The 14,877-nt window shown below is 40.6% G+C and overlaps 1 long non-coding RNA gene across 1 annotated transcript in view; it reads right to left on the reverse strand.

Moving 5' to 3' along the window:
* Positions 1-2,007: 2,007 nt before the first annotated feature.
* The window catches only part of LOC138112258 (uncharacterized), a 34,504-nt gene continuing 21,634 nt past the window's right edge, over positions 2,008-14,877 (reverse strand). Inside the window, exons 4-5 of the long non-coding RNA XR_011151613.1 lie at positions 8,044-8,190; positions 2,008-3,070 (exon numbers count right to left, since the gene is read on the reverse strand). This is a non-coding gene — a long non-coding RNA (uncharacterized lncRNA). The remainder of the gene's footprint in view (positions 3,071-8,043; positions 8,191-14,877) is intronic.

The raw sequence follows: 14,877 nt of genomic DNA on the forward strand, positions 1-14,877 counted from the left end.
TTTCATTTCACTACTGTGACCCAGTTTATGCAAACATTTCCCAGTATTAGTTATATCCTTTGTTCCTGCTCTCCTTCATACCATAAAGGAAGCCTTTGAATGTGACTGTGAAATGGTACCAACATACGCAACAACCTCCTCAGGAAGGTTAGGGAGTCCTTTTTGAGCCTCCACATGGAGCTCCAAGCATCTTAAGTAATACAATGAGGCAGGTATAGGCACAAAGATCAGATCTGAATGAAGTTAGTTTCAAAAAAAAAAAATCCTACATTGTTCACTGATTCAGGTGGATATTTCAGTCCCCCCAGAAAGGAGGAGAGAAATATGAAATAGTGAACAGATTTTGATCATTCAAAACCCAAGCATTTCTTTCGGAAGTGCTAACTTGCTAAAAGCAAGTTTATAAAACCAAAATTATTACAGAATTTACATCAAACAAAAAAGTAGGTCTGATTAGTCCAATCTTAAACTTGAGATCTGGCACTGGCTCAGCATGTCAGGGAAGACAGAAGCCTGTCCATGGCTGTGCCCCTCTCCAGCACACAGCAGGACCAGTCCGAGTCCTGGGACAGGCACCCCCCACAGCACAGACTCGACTCCCTTTGCACAGGGATTTCCACAAACAGGTGCCAACCTCCCCCAAAAGCCAGACCCTTCAGACAGGCAAGAAACCACCAAACAGCCAAGAGAGCAATCTCAATCCCCTCAGACAAGGATATAAAGAGATGGCATGCTATCCACACAGAGACTGACTGCGGCATGAGGGCCACACTGCAGAGAGGTTACCAGGCTGAACAAGGCTATAAATGAACTATAAACATATGTGCACACAGGCACACACAAACACGCTGAATTTTTTTTAGAAGTGCTTGTAAAAGATTATGGTAAAGACACACTCCCCTCATTCAAAAGCAGGGACAAGCACCTTCTCCCACCCATAAATACAAGAGGGAGCCCTGTGCCAGAATGATAGAAGCTGTTCCATCAAAGCTACAGGCCTTAGGGGCTTTTACTTATTTTGCTCTTTTTAGTCTCATGGCAAGCACCAAAACCCACTGAAAACATCAATGCAAATGGAAAAAATATTTCCTATAAGAGCTTAAGTCTTAGAACCTTAGAAACTCACATCAAAAAGCCAGGAAAACTACAGTTGTGCTGTACTTGCAGCCTCCTGGCTCCTGGAGCTGTGCCCCTGGTGTGAAGCGGGGACAGAGGCAGGGCCAGGCTGAGCCCAGAGCTCCCAGGCTCTCTCAGCAGAAATCCTCACTCCCTTGCTTTTCTCTCTGGAAAAGACAGGATTTCTTGAAGGTCACTGTGCAAAGCATTCTGCCTTTGTGAGGCTGTCTTAACGACTAGTTTTCCAAACTCACACTGCTCCACCAGCAAAATAGTGCTTCATCTTCACTGGAAGAGTATTTGTCATTTTCTCAACAAACCATAAGGATTGAGAATTCCATTTAAAATAGATAATTTGGCCTGAAACAAGTTGTTTCACCTTATTTAAAAACTACTAAGCCTTTTAAACAGTTTTGAATAGATTTTCATAATATTCAAAATTAACACTCTAAAACTGGAAAAGACTTATTTGAGAAACTCTCCCACAAAGCAAGCAGTAAAAATGTATTTTGAAGTTCCCAGTTATGTATTTAGTCTAATAATCAAACATTTGTAAGAAATCCCATGCACCTCTAGTAATAGATTCTCAAACATCTTCTGGTATATATCGTACAATTGTTATTAGATGAACATGGAAGATGCAGGGTTTATTCAGAAGTGAGGAAGAAGTGGTGGCTTTTAAAGACATAGTGGGAGTCGGGAATAGGATTTTTTTCTACAGGGTCTGATCCAGTGTCTTCCAAAATGAGGAGATAAAATAGGATATAATATTTCAAATTATCTGTATTTTAGTGTTATTTTATTCTTTTTCAACTTCTATTTTTGCAAATATGCTTTTTTTTTTTTTTTCCAATATTTATGCTTTCTATTATACATAATCATGACTACAGTAGTACTAATAAATACACAAACATATTGAGGGGGTGTGCAATCAAAAAAAGTTTGGAAAGCACTGATCTAAATGTGAAGTTAAATCACTAAATCTGGTCTCATGATAATGATTGCCCTCTACATTATGCAGCTGCTCCAGGAAATACCAAATGAGCAAGGACCTGGAAGAGATGGAATATGAAATGGAAGAACTATGAGCTGTTTGCTGTGCTCGTGTTCACGTGGACAGCAGAACAGCTCTGCCACAAAGGGGAGAGTATTTACAGGAGGAATACACGGCCACCCCTGGGCTGGCCCTCCACCCTGCAGAAAATACCCTTTACAAAATGCAGGAAGCCACATTTTTTTGTCCCTTACAGCCCCATTTTCCTGAGCAACAACTTGAAGTGCTGCAATTTGACTTCTCTAAATGTCAAGAATGATAATGGTGTTTTTCCCCCACTAAATAAATTTTTCTCTTAAGAAACTGCTCCTAGAGTTACTGAAGGTATGAACGGAACGAGCACAGCTGAAGAGTAACGCTCACCTCAGAGTGCAAATGTAAATCCACTGATGACTACCTTGCTCTGTAACTTGTCATTGATCTATATTCCATTTTTACTCAGCTTTTGCTGAAGGCAGAAGAAATTCCATGCTTTATAGCGATTTGCTTCATTAAGATCTACAATTCTGACTTTAAATACCATAAACTTCAGTATTCACTGGCTGCACAACAATTCTTTCAGTAAGTCTGGGAAGTCCACATTGAAAACACAGGCTTTCTTCCTAGGAACAATAGTATGGTCAGCAAAGAACAAAGGTAAAACAGAATTTTAGCATTTCTAGTGGGGCAAATACAAATTTCAGGTTCTTCTCAAACACATCAGTCATGTCCAGCCACTTCCAGTTATGCTACTGAGTGCAGTAGATGTTTGTCCCAGCACCTAAATGGCAAATTTTAAATAAGGCAGACCATTTAATTGTTTTCCTTGAAAGCACTCATAAGGAGGTTCTTGTAGCTGGTGCTGTACCGTCAATTAAAGACCATCTCATGGAATCATTTTTTAACCTTAACTTTCCAGTGCTGTGGGAGAGAAGAAGATGATAAAAATAATTAGAAAACAAAGCCCTTCTCCTATTGCCTCCTGCTTGTTTTAAATAGAGATATTTTATGTACACTGTCCTTATACGCATTTTCTAAAGGGCAATTATAAAAATCCTTTTAAAGAAAATCAATTTCTTGGACTGCTGTATGGGTGCTGCTGACACCTGATGTGATTTGACTTTCTGTTTGTCACATGGTATCATTTCTTCCACTAGGCCCTTCAGTAAATTTTTTCTGGAGATGCCTTCAAGGTATAATTCATACCTTAGTACCTTGATTATTAGCACCAGTTTCTAGAAAAAAGCCTAGTAGGAAGCATTATGAAATGTATTTGCAATCATCCAGTGCCCCATGCAGAAATTAAGGTGGGCAATCTGAATATACTGCTTGAGTGCAAAGCCCTGATTTATGTTTTCATTATATAGAAATCAGCTTTTCAATCACTAAAAAGGCTTCCATCTATTCATCCCAGGCCTGCTAAAATGTGTATTAACCTACCATGCAGCATATTTGTCTGAAATCACATGAGGTAATGATTGACTTGATGGGACATTAGAGACTAATGGGCTAGTACAGCAATCAATAACTTCAGCAATTATCGAGCTGCTGGATCCACTCTGTACATAGGAGGGCTATAAACTCATGGAAACACACTTTTGTCACACAATCCTTAAATACTGGAAACCCACCGCTACCCTGAATTTGTACAGAAACAGTAGGAACTGCTTCTAAAATGACCCCTCTGGTTGCTCACACGCAGCTGGGGGAAACCCCCTGCTGTTGATCCCTGCAGAGGAACCAGGTTTTTAAGCAAGGTCCATTTTTGTGTGTCCTGCAACCAGCACACTGTGACACGGTCACTGGCCAGGGCACCGCAGACCACCCTGAGAACTGCCAGACCCCTCCCAAAAGCAAAAGATAAAGCAAAACAACGCTTTCCCTATTCAAATGCTAGCTGGTAAGAATAAAGTCCTCTTATATTTCTTTCCCAGAGCATAACCTGCTTTACATTAAATGCCTAGAGCCCGCACAGCAGCCCAGACATTTATAGATAACTTCCATTCTGGAAAATTCTAGTTTCCAGATGATTTTTAATTTGAATGTGGCATTATTAGCAGGTAGAGAAGACAGCTTTTTCTTAGCATTACTGACCGAATAAGGTCCTCACAAACAGAAAAATTATGGCCTCATGTTACACCCAGGTGGCAGTCACATGCCTGAGTATGACCTAAAGAACAATGACCCTGAAAAACTGATTGCTCAAGATCCCCAGGAACTGGTAGGGAGTAGAAGGAATACTGCAGCACCTCTGACACAGTCTAGGGTCAAGTAAAACTGCTTGATCCTTCAAGATGTAGTGTTTTTGTGTCAGCTCTTGATCACAAAATGTTGTTTTCCTTGCCTCCTCTCCTCTGGTGGTATGTAAATTACGTGCACGAATAACAGGCTGCATTAAGCTCCTGTGACCGACTCTTACAAGGCCATTTCAGTTATAAAAAAGGGTGGTCCCCTATGCCCACATCTTTCTTTGGCAGGAATTTATGAACTAGCTTTAAGCACCATTGACAGCCTGATCCATGGGTCACTTGCAAATCAGTTTTTCTTGCTGAATTATTACACTATTAACTCTACAGCTTTCTCAGCTTTACAAAGTGCACTTCTGCAGTGTGCGTGAAGGATGAATAGCCTCAATAAATTCCACTACAGAATGGAACAATGAGGAGAGCATATTGCTGACTTTAGGATAATGAAAGCAATGCTGGATTTCATATTGTTTTGATGTGATTAACATTGTGTTCTCATAGGTGAATGATTTTTAAGGTTTTCATTTTCTAGAAGCACGTCTGAGAAGTGGATTCGGGAGATGAGACAGGATTTTATTATTATTTATCACAGTATTATTGTTCCAGGAGCATCCCTATGAACCACCTAACCAAAGTGCTCACAATATTTTTCTACTTGGTGTGTGCAGAACAAGATGCAAGATCCCCCTGCCCCTGAGAGCCAGGTTAGAGCACACACAGAGCAGGCAGGAGGAGGGGTCACAGCCCAGTTAGGATGCTGGAAACTGAGTCACAGAGCCCATCTTTGCCAAACTTCAACCACCTGCCTGAGCAGCCACAAGATGTGGCAAGATCAAGAACGTCTTTTAAGCCACATTTCTTGGCAGTAGTTTACTCCAGACTGCATGGGCCAATCTCAGACCTACATATCCTTAATGATATCCCAACACTGGTTGTTTGAGAAATCACTACTGTGACATTCTCTAGATAGGGGTACAGGTATGCAAGTTCCAAATCACCGCTATCACATAAAGCCTGGGTAAGTGAAGGCCTCAAATGTGAGCCCTTTATTCCCCTAAGTACCTATTTCACATTGCTTCTCATGGTGTCCAACATTGCTTCCCCTCACGTGTTAACATTTACTGGTGAACAGAGTGCAAGTGAAAAAAACCCCACCAAAAACTGTTGTTTGATTATGAGTCTCAGGAGAAAATCAAGAAAATACTCCAATCTATATCCCATAGTCTGGCACTCATTTTAAACCAACTTTTTCAACTTCATATCTGTCCACAATGAGCTACAGTCGTGGATACTCTTTAACAGACATGAGCTGCTCCTACTCTGATCAACACAACCGAGATTCATTATTTTAACCACCTCTGTAATTGTCTCAGACAGACACATATGCCCTCAGCAACATGGAGAGGCAGAACTCTCTAAAGTCAAGCCAGCTTTTTTTTCTTATAGGCTGGAATTTAAGAAACTGAGAATACAATACCTGGAAAACCTCAGGGACTGTGTAACAGTGTTCACACTGCTAAGTACCAAAGTGAAGAAAAATTCAGTTCCCAAGGAAAAAGACCCTGAAATATGGAAGTCATTTTCTTTAGAAACCTCTTCTCTCAAGATCTGCCCTGTGATTAACTGGCCATAATCATCATATGGGCATCTATGCTAAATAAGAAAATGAGGACATAATGGCTTGTAAGAGATTTTAAGTTTTACCATGAGATAAGATAGTACCTAAGCATCTGACAGAAAAATGAAGAAAACCAGTATCTTTTCACTTATCCCTGCGAATAGCCAAAGGAGCTGCACAAGGAGAGAGAGCAGTGCTGGAAGTTGGTTTGTGGTGCTGCAGTTACACGTTGTCCTGTTCTCTGCTATATTCTCTGTTCAGCACACAGAGTAACTGGATACTTACAAGTGTTAAGGAGAATCAAGTCATTTTAAGAGAAGAATGGGTTACTCTCATCTCCACCCTTAGAGATTAATGGCCTCAGAGAGCTTGCAGCATACCCCAATGACAAGCTGTCGTGGCTTTCAAAGGAGAGAACAGGAAAGCACATGGGGATTCACTTACCTGCTTATCGACTTACTAAAATACCCCTTTGTTACACTGAAAGACAATTAAGGATTATTCCCAGCAGAAAAAAGCAGACCTTGCCCTTTCCTCAGTGAGCTTAACCTACTATATTGTATGTATAGATGCAACACTGAGATACCATGAACTATCAATTACAGACTTCTGTTTGTTTGGAAAAAATCATCCTAAATGTTCCATTTCTAGCCATTTCATTTTATATGAGAATAATTTATTTTAGTAAGTCTTCCTTCAATACTTCACTCAGAATTACGTGGAAAAGGTTCTACATATGTATCTCCCAGGCACATTACCCTATGGCAACAATAGGAGAGAATTCCTGTTCTCCTGTTGTGGCTCCCTGGAGGAACATCTCTGGGACAGGACTCTACAGCCCAGTAAGTTCCATCAGCAGGGAGAGGGGAGTTCCATGCTCAGTGTCATTCCCGGGCACAGGGCACACATGCAGGAAGTGTTCCAAGACTGGAGCACATTTGGGGAGAATTTGTTTCACTTGGTATTTTGGACCGCACTTAACACCAAAGGGATCTCAGCAGGGGATTCTCAATGTTATTTAATATGGATAAAGAATAATAATTATGTTTATCAAAGCAATGAGGCTTTCAGATGAAATGCACTACATCAATGCAATCTATTGTGAGAATTTAGTCTTTTCTACCAGCAAACTTGCAAGCCACCACTTAAGAAATCTGACAAATGATGCAGCTCCTGCAGATGGAGTGCATCTTCCTTTACCATGAAAGCATCCTATTATTTGAAAACATTAACAGCCAAATGATAATTTGACTCTAACAGCAATTTTTCATAACTAAGCTTCTTAATCCATTTGGTGTATGAACAGAAAATAGAATTACTTGTGGAATATTTATGATAATCCTCAAACTGGGCATAAATAGCACAGAATTTATTAACTCTTAGGAAAACACCAAATTATGAGAAGGCAGCAAAATGCTTAGTAAAATACACAGTCTAATACTTTAAATTACATTAACATAGCTGCACATGACACACAACTTCAATACAAATCAATCAAAGCATTAAAGGAGGTCATGTTGTGTGACCTCTTTGGATTTCTCTAATGCAAAACAGAGGGCATTCCCCTGCTTCCTCACCCCCACCAAAAATCCTGTTTGGGGACGATTACACAACCAAGCCTAAAGTAATGTTTCTCTAGTCCTTCCTGAACTTCAGCAAAAGCATCTCATGGAGAAATTCAACACACTTTCCATGTCCAAAACATTTCAAGCTCCATTTGCTGCAGAATGCTGATACCCACCATTACCTGACCTAATTGAGAATCATTATGTGCAGCTGGAACTAAAGGTCCCCTGTGATCTCTAAAGCTCCTCTAACATCTCCAGCAGAAGCAGCACCCAGAGAGAGTGACTGGTGTACATATCTCTCTACTAAAATGCAAGCCCAGGAGAGATTCCAATGTATTGTTTTGAAAGAGGGTGAGTGGACATTTAATGACCCTGCTTTGAACATATTCAGGGATTACTGATACAGAAGTGGGTAAGAATTTTTTTCCGTGACTATTAATAATTTACATTTAAACACCTTACCTTTTGTTCTATTTCAAGTTGACGACTCATACAGTAATTTGAGATTTCTTGAATTTAATGCACAAGAACAAATTTTCTTAGTTGAAACCTACAGAATGCATGAGGCTGAGCTTTCTTGTTACGATTTTAGGCGACTAAATAAAACACCTGCAGGAAAATGTAAAATAATGAACTTTCTCTAATTTCAGTAAGAACTCCATTAATAAATACAAATTTTAAGAGGAATAAGCATTAATACAGAACATCAGTCTTACTTAAAACATAAACCAAGTTGAGAAAACTATGAGCAAGAAACAGCAAGTTTTTACACCAATATTATCAGGTATTACAGAATGACACAAAACCTGGGAAGTGTTTTGTTTTCAACGAAGATGATAAAACTGCTTCAGTTTAAAGGAATGAACTTGATATACATCATATATTGCAAGTAGCCTTTTCAAAATACTTACAGAGATTGAGAGCAAGTAGAAGGCATTTTAATAGCATTTAACAGACTGAAAAACTTCTCTGGTTTTGATAGGCTTTTGACAGAACTGGGTATTGAAATTGAGATACAGTCAAACAAGGTTGAAGACACTGGATTTAAGTAACAGAGACAACAGAATTAAGGCCCTTAAAACACAAAGATATCTAAATAAATCAGCTGTTGCACAGGCAGCCAGCACCAGGATTTAAGTTGTGCATAATGTGGCCTTTTCAAAACCCACTAATATCAACTGAAAGACTCCCCCTGACAAAAGAGGTCAAATCAGCCAGCAATCATGGTACTGAGCATTAGCAGCAAGTAACAGAGCAGCACAACTGAGATAAAGACATAATAACTAAAAACTCCATTTTCAACTAAGTCAAACACATTGAGGCACTGAAATAAAGGACCTGGTCAAAAAGCAGGGCTGATATTGGCAGTCTCATTCCACACATTCAAACAAATCCCCTCCCTTCAGTAAGGGAACACAGAGAGGGCTTCCATCAGCCACCCAGACTTTTCATGCTCAGGTTAAGGTTTCATTCAGGGCCAATGAAAATCAGCCTAGCTTTTGGCTTTCCTCCCAGAGTGAAATTGATGGGGTTGTGATCAATAGTGCTCCAGCCTGGGATACAAACCTACCTCAAATCTTACAGTCCCTTTAACCCCAGGGTGATGAAACAGCAGTGCCAACCTGTGACTCATCCAGAAGCACTGCACAGCCCCAGTGCCACTGGGCTTGGTGGCATCCGAGCTGGTGATGCCCAGTGTGCCCTGCCACGGGCTCTGCCCCATTGCCACGTCTGGCAGGAGGCAGAGCTCTGCACACCCAGAACAACAAGCAGCTCTATCCTGCAGAGAGACATTACCCCATCAGCAATGATGTTGCACTAAGAGCTGCTATTCCTGCTATTATTTGCTTGGTTTTTTTGCAGCATATTGAGAGTCCTAGATCTGTATCTCTGTTGTTCCTGCTGTAAAAATAGAGTAGAACCAGCACATCAGCAGTGGGCCATTGACAACAAAAACACACAAATGTCTGTACTGGAGACAAAATTAAGAGTCTCTTGTTGTCAAAGTGAAAAAGCACAGAACACCTGAAAAAACCTCACAAGTTTATCACTGCTGCCAGCTGTCCAAGGCATTCAGCATCCACACAAAGAGGTGACCTAGACTCTGAGACTGCTATAAAAGTAGAAAATATAAGTACTCATCTTTGCCCTATTACTGAAAAGAGAAAGATGAGGAAGTAAATTATGGATCACAGGGGAAGCCATTGAACTCATTACACCAGCAAATAACTTCCCTCAAGCTTTGCCACGGTGTTATGGGAGAGAGGAGCATTGTCACAAACAACAAGGAGAACAACAGAGAGAAGCTTTCTGGAACTCCACCTGGTCACACTGGCAGTGCCTTTACTGGAAGAAATACAAAGGTATTTCAAAACACTAGTAAGTGGTATGATGAAAGATGTCACGATGAGCAGTTAAGCAGTAGGGATCACATCTATACTGGATAAGATATGGCAGGTCAATCCTAGCAACAAGAAAGGAAAGCAGAGATCCGTTTTGTTTAATGTCATACGGGAAAGAGCAGACTCAGAAAGAATAAACTTTAAAAATTGCTCTGAATACAAAACTAGAGACAGTCTGTTTCAAACAGAGAAATACTGTCCTGTTCCTGGCCACTGACAGAGCAAATGGAGACATTAATCTGACACCGAAGTCTTTAGTCATCCCACATCTGCACTGAAAAGCAAACTATGCCTCTCGAGCAGAAGTACTCAAATTCTGTAAGCCTACTTGTAAGGAGTTAAGACATGGGTACTTCCTGCTTGCCAGCACTGGGCCAGGTTGTGCTGCAGTCCCCAATCTTCTCAAGGCAGCCTGTGGGCTGCAGAAGCACAAACACAACGCCAGTCATGGTGCAGTTTCCTGGATGCCTCCCAAAAGGAGGCTGCAGTAAGGTGGGAGGTTGGTTTCTTCTCCTTAGTAACAAGCAATAGGCCAAGTGAAAACAGCCTCAAGTTGCACTAGGGAAGTTTAGTTTAATGTTAGAAAAAGAAAGTCCTAGGTGGAAAGAGCTGCCCAGGGAAGTGCTGCACCACCACTCCTGGAGGTGGTAAGACGGGTAGATGTGGCTCTTAGGGACATGGGTTAGTGGTGCACCTGGCAGTGTTAGATTTATGGTTGCACTCAATCTTAAAGGTCTTTTCCAACCTAAATGATTTTATGATTCTAAGCCTTGCTGATTTTTTTCTTCTATTAAGCCTCAAAGCAGAGTTAAAGAACAAAGAGCTTTATGCATCAGAACAGAAATTATAATGCTCTTGCACACCTGACCTTAGAACACTTTCAGAGGCAAAGAAATGATACAGGGGTTTTCCACAAGTATTACGTACCATGGATAAAACTGATGCTAGGTAGCTGTGCTTGTAATTTTCATGAGCAGCTGTTTGAATGTAGCAAGGCACAAGGCTGACTAAGTATGCTACTTTTGCTTCTTAACTTTCCAAAAATTTTAAAAGAAGAAGGAAAAATGAAAGAAACACCATCGTATACCCAACTATAGAAATGGTACAGGGAAAAAGTTACTTTTTCTAAAGGGTTTTTTGACCCCCAAAATTTTCAGCTTGTTTATGATCTGTTCTTCTACCTTCATGAGAGTGAAGCCATGTGACTCAGCACATTACACTTCTCTACAACCTTCAGTTCACCTAATCTACTGGGACACAATTTGCAGTTCTGTTAGATGAAAGTGGAGTTCAGAAGAAAAAGGATGGAGTTGTTAGCAAAAACTGCTAAGCTAATTTTTGCCTGCAGCAACGTTCATAAATCTACTGCAGGCGAAGTCTTAACTCTTTCACCTGCAAAACTATGGCAAGAAAACTATTTTCCTGTCTCACTCAGAACAAATGAATCACATTCTCTTTCAACTTTCTTAGAAGTGCAGTTCATGAGAAATAAGCCAGCAACAGCAAATGAAATTTAGCAAAGGTCTTACATAAATACACATCTCTATACTTTTACCTAACATGACAATGCTTCTGCAAAATGAAAGAAAAGGAGCTGTTAAAATATAAAGTAACTTATAATCAAATTACTTGTTTCTCCGCTACAGTGAATATGCTGTATTTAATAAAAAGTAAAATGCTAAATGAAAAACAATTCACTAGAACTCTTGGTCTTTACTGATAGGCAGACAGCCTGTGGGTTGTTTGATCCAGTCCTTTTCATCCCACATTGAATCATATCAAGGCACAGCCTTTTTTCCAATGCTCATTCATCCCTAAAATCTGTTGCTTTGTTTCACCATTCTTTTGGCTAAACAGGAATTGGCAAGAACTGCTTTAACCACACACTCTAAAATAGCTTGAGTGAGGTCTTTCAGTCTTGCTTTTTGAGAAACGCTCTGTTCTGATTCTTAGCTCAAGCAATTCAGTGGTGATTACACGCCAGCACCTGCTCAGAAGTACTGTCAGTTAAGAAAACGTTGCTTTCAGAGAGGACAGATAATGGTCTTGTACAGGTTTGATGGCGGGCATATCCTGGACAAAGGATCCCGTGGCTTTGATAAGCAGTTGATATTCTGGGGATATTCCGGTTTAAAGATAGTATTTTTATAATCCATATCCTCAGAAAAATCTGAAATCTTGAGAAGGCAACCAGACACTAAGATGATGAAGGTTTTATCAGAGAGGCACTCTGAAAGGAAACTGCTGCATCCCAGTTGTGCCTATGTGACAGTACTGGGAAGAGGAAGGTTTCTATGCAGTTACTCCTCACTCTTGGAAGAGTAAAGGCCAAAGAGTAAAGCTCTTTAGAAGATCAGGAATTTGACTACATATTTTCACAACTGGATCTATATCTAGTTACCTTCATTATCTGAAGGAAAAGGAAAATAAGAGAAACAGCAACTTTATCAGAACAGCAATTTCACAGGTGCTTCTACTGGCATGGAAGGGAACAACAGCCCAGTTCCTCCTCTTTCCTGGGCTCCCTCTGTTGCACAGCAGAGGAAACAACCAGAGGTGGTTATGCTCCCACTGCTAATACCGACCCAACGAGCTACCAGGAAACAGCATTATCTGCTCACATTTCTGTGACAAGCTGTATACACTGCCCTCTTTGTTTCTTGGAATCCTTAATTTCCAAAATAAGACTGTCAAAACCCAGCAAGAACAGACAAGCATTTCCTTCCTGGGAAGAGCAGCAGAGCTCAACAGGAGGCAGTGGAAGCCAGCGCACCCTCGCAGAGCTGCAGATAAATCTTGTGCTTCTGTTCCCTAGTTACAACACCAAATGAATGTGTGTCTTCTTGTTGCTCACTGCTGAGACGAAGCCCTTGGCTGACTCTCAGTGCTCGTGGAGCAGTTCTGGGAATTGATGCAGACTGCAGAAAACTACTACAAGAGAAAACAGTGGCAGAAGTAGCACTGATCTGTACATCACTTTTGCTGGTTTTTACCATCTTAAGCTGCAGCTGCCTCTGCAGAAACAGCACTAATCACTCAGCTGTTGTCACTCCTTTTCTCCCAAGTTTTAAGTACATCTTCCAAGAAACACCACCATCTTTGTGCATAGCCCCTTCAGGTTCTGGCAAAACCAATCCAAACTGAAGCTATAGCAAAGCTCCTTAGATGCAAACACAAAACTGAAGAGACTGGGGAAAGAAAAACCAGAACTTTGAGACAGAAGCAGCATTGCTTGTGCTCTTTTGCTTCAAGTATACAGATTATTCAAGTTATGGAAAACTGAACTTTTAAGTCTTTCCCACTAACCTTTCTACCATCTGTTTCTTGATTCTTCCTGTGTTTTACAGGTCACAAGTGTATTGGTTACTGTCATCCATGGCAGTCTGACTGCTCTAAACTGTCTGTCAAAATCACACAGGGGATCCAAAACAAGACCTTCCTCGAGGCACCCAGTATATTTTCCTCTAGTTCCCCCCTCTACAGTACCTTCTGTATTCATCTGTACCACCTCATTTGCTAACACGTGAGTATTTCAAACAGGCTACAAAGAGCCCTCAAATTTTCCCTTACACGAATGTAGGAGAAAGATTATTATCTGCACAACAGTATGGGATTTATACCTAGGCAAATTACAAGCCAATCAAAATGAACACGGACATTTAAAGTTAACTTCACTAATTCTTTCTCAGTACACCTTAAGTTTCTGTGCCAACCTTTCTTCCTATGCCCCGCTCCTTGCCAAGTATGCAAAGCTCTTTGGTCAGACTCTGCCTCTTATCACTGAATTGTCCTTTACTATCATCTGTTCAGGAACAGTCTCAATAGTTATATATGGCCTCACACTGTTGTGAGAAGCTAAGATGTAATTTGGAGTTGGAGTCTTGCATTTTCTTTGGTTTCCTCTAGAAAGGTGAAATAATTCTTTGAACCAGTTTTAAGCAGAAAGACATTTTCTGTGACCTGCCAAGGCAACTTGGGACATAAAACTGACCTTGACTCCCCTCCTATGTTATTTTCTTCAACATGAGCAGCACTTTTAGAACTTCTGCTAGTGTGGGTTTTCTGAAGGAGCAGTATGTTGTGTAGTCTGTGGTGGACTGGGTACTGAGACTCAGCAGGGCTGAGGCAGCAGGGCCAGGAGCACGATGGAGCAGCACTGCCTTTGCATGCTGTCCTTGGGCACACCCACCAGTACAAACAAATTCTGAAACTACTGCCACCCTCGGTCAGCCATGTGTCACTGAACTGCCTTTGGCTTGGCCATTCACTCAAAGGGAAGGAATTTAGCTGCACTGGCTTTCTTGGCATTGAGCTGCTTTGTCGGGGAGGAAAAAATTTACTGCTTGTTCTGGGTGGAAAACACAAAATTCCTGAAAGAATTACACCTATTGTTTGAAGAGCAGGAGCAAAATGCATCTTATCGGTGTTTGCACATTGAGTGGTTTGTAAGATTTTGATCTCTAGCTTACTTTTAATTAATTTCTTTATCTACCTCAAAGCTACCCAGGAAGTACAACTTTCAGGCTGGCTGGATAGAAGCAACTGTAATTACTGAATATATAAAGATTTTTGATCCATTCTATTTCCAATTACATTTTCATCCTCGAACTATAAATGAGGACTGTGCAAACAAACTGTTTGAGTCTACAGCTGGTACTGCTGCCTGCAGGCCAGATATACTGCAATAAAAAACTGACCTAATTCCACTAATCTCAAAGGAAAGACCCTTATTAACCTTCATGGGCTTCCATTAGCACTTGAAACAATTGTGTTTAGATGAACTGGGAAATGTTTTCCTTTTCATTCCAGTCTAAATCATGCTTTTCATAACTATACATACATTTTGTGTTCAAAATTAAGACAAGCCTGAAGGATAGGACAGTTTTACTGGAAA

Source organism: Aphelocoma coerulescens, chromosome 6, assembly GCF_041296385.1.
Source record: "Aphelocoma coerulescens isolate FSJ_1873_10779 chromosome 6, UR_Acoe_1.0, whole genome shotgun sequence".
In the NCBI taxonomy this organism is placed as follows: Eukaryota; Metazoa; Chordata; class Aves; order Passeriformes; family Corvidae; genus Aphelocoma; species Aphelocoma coerulescens.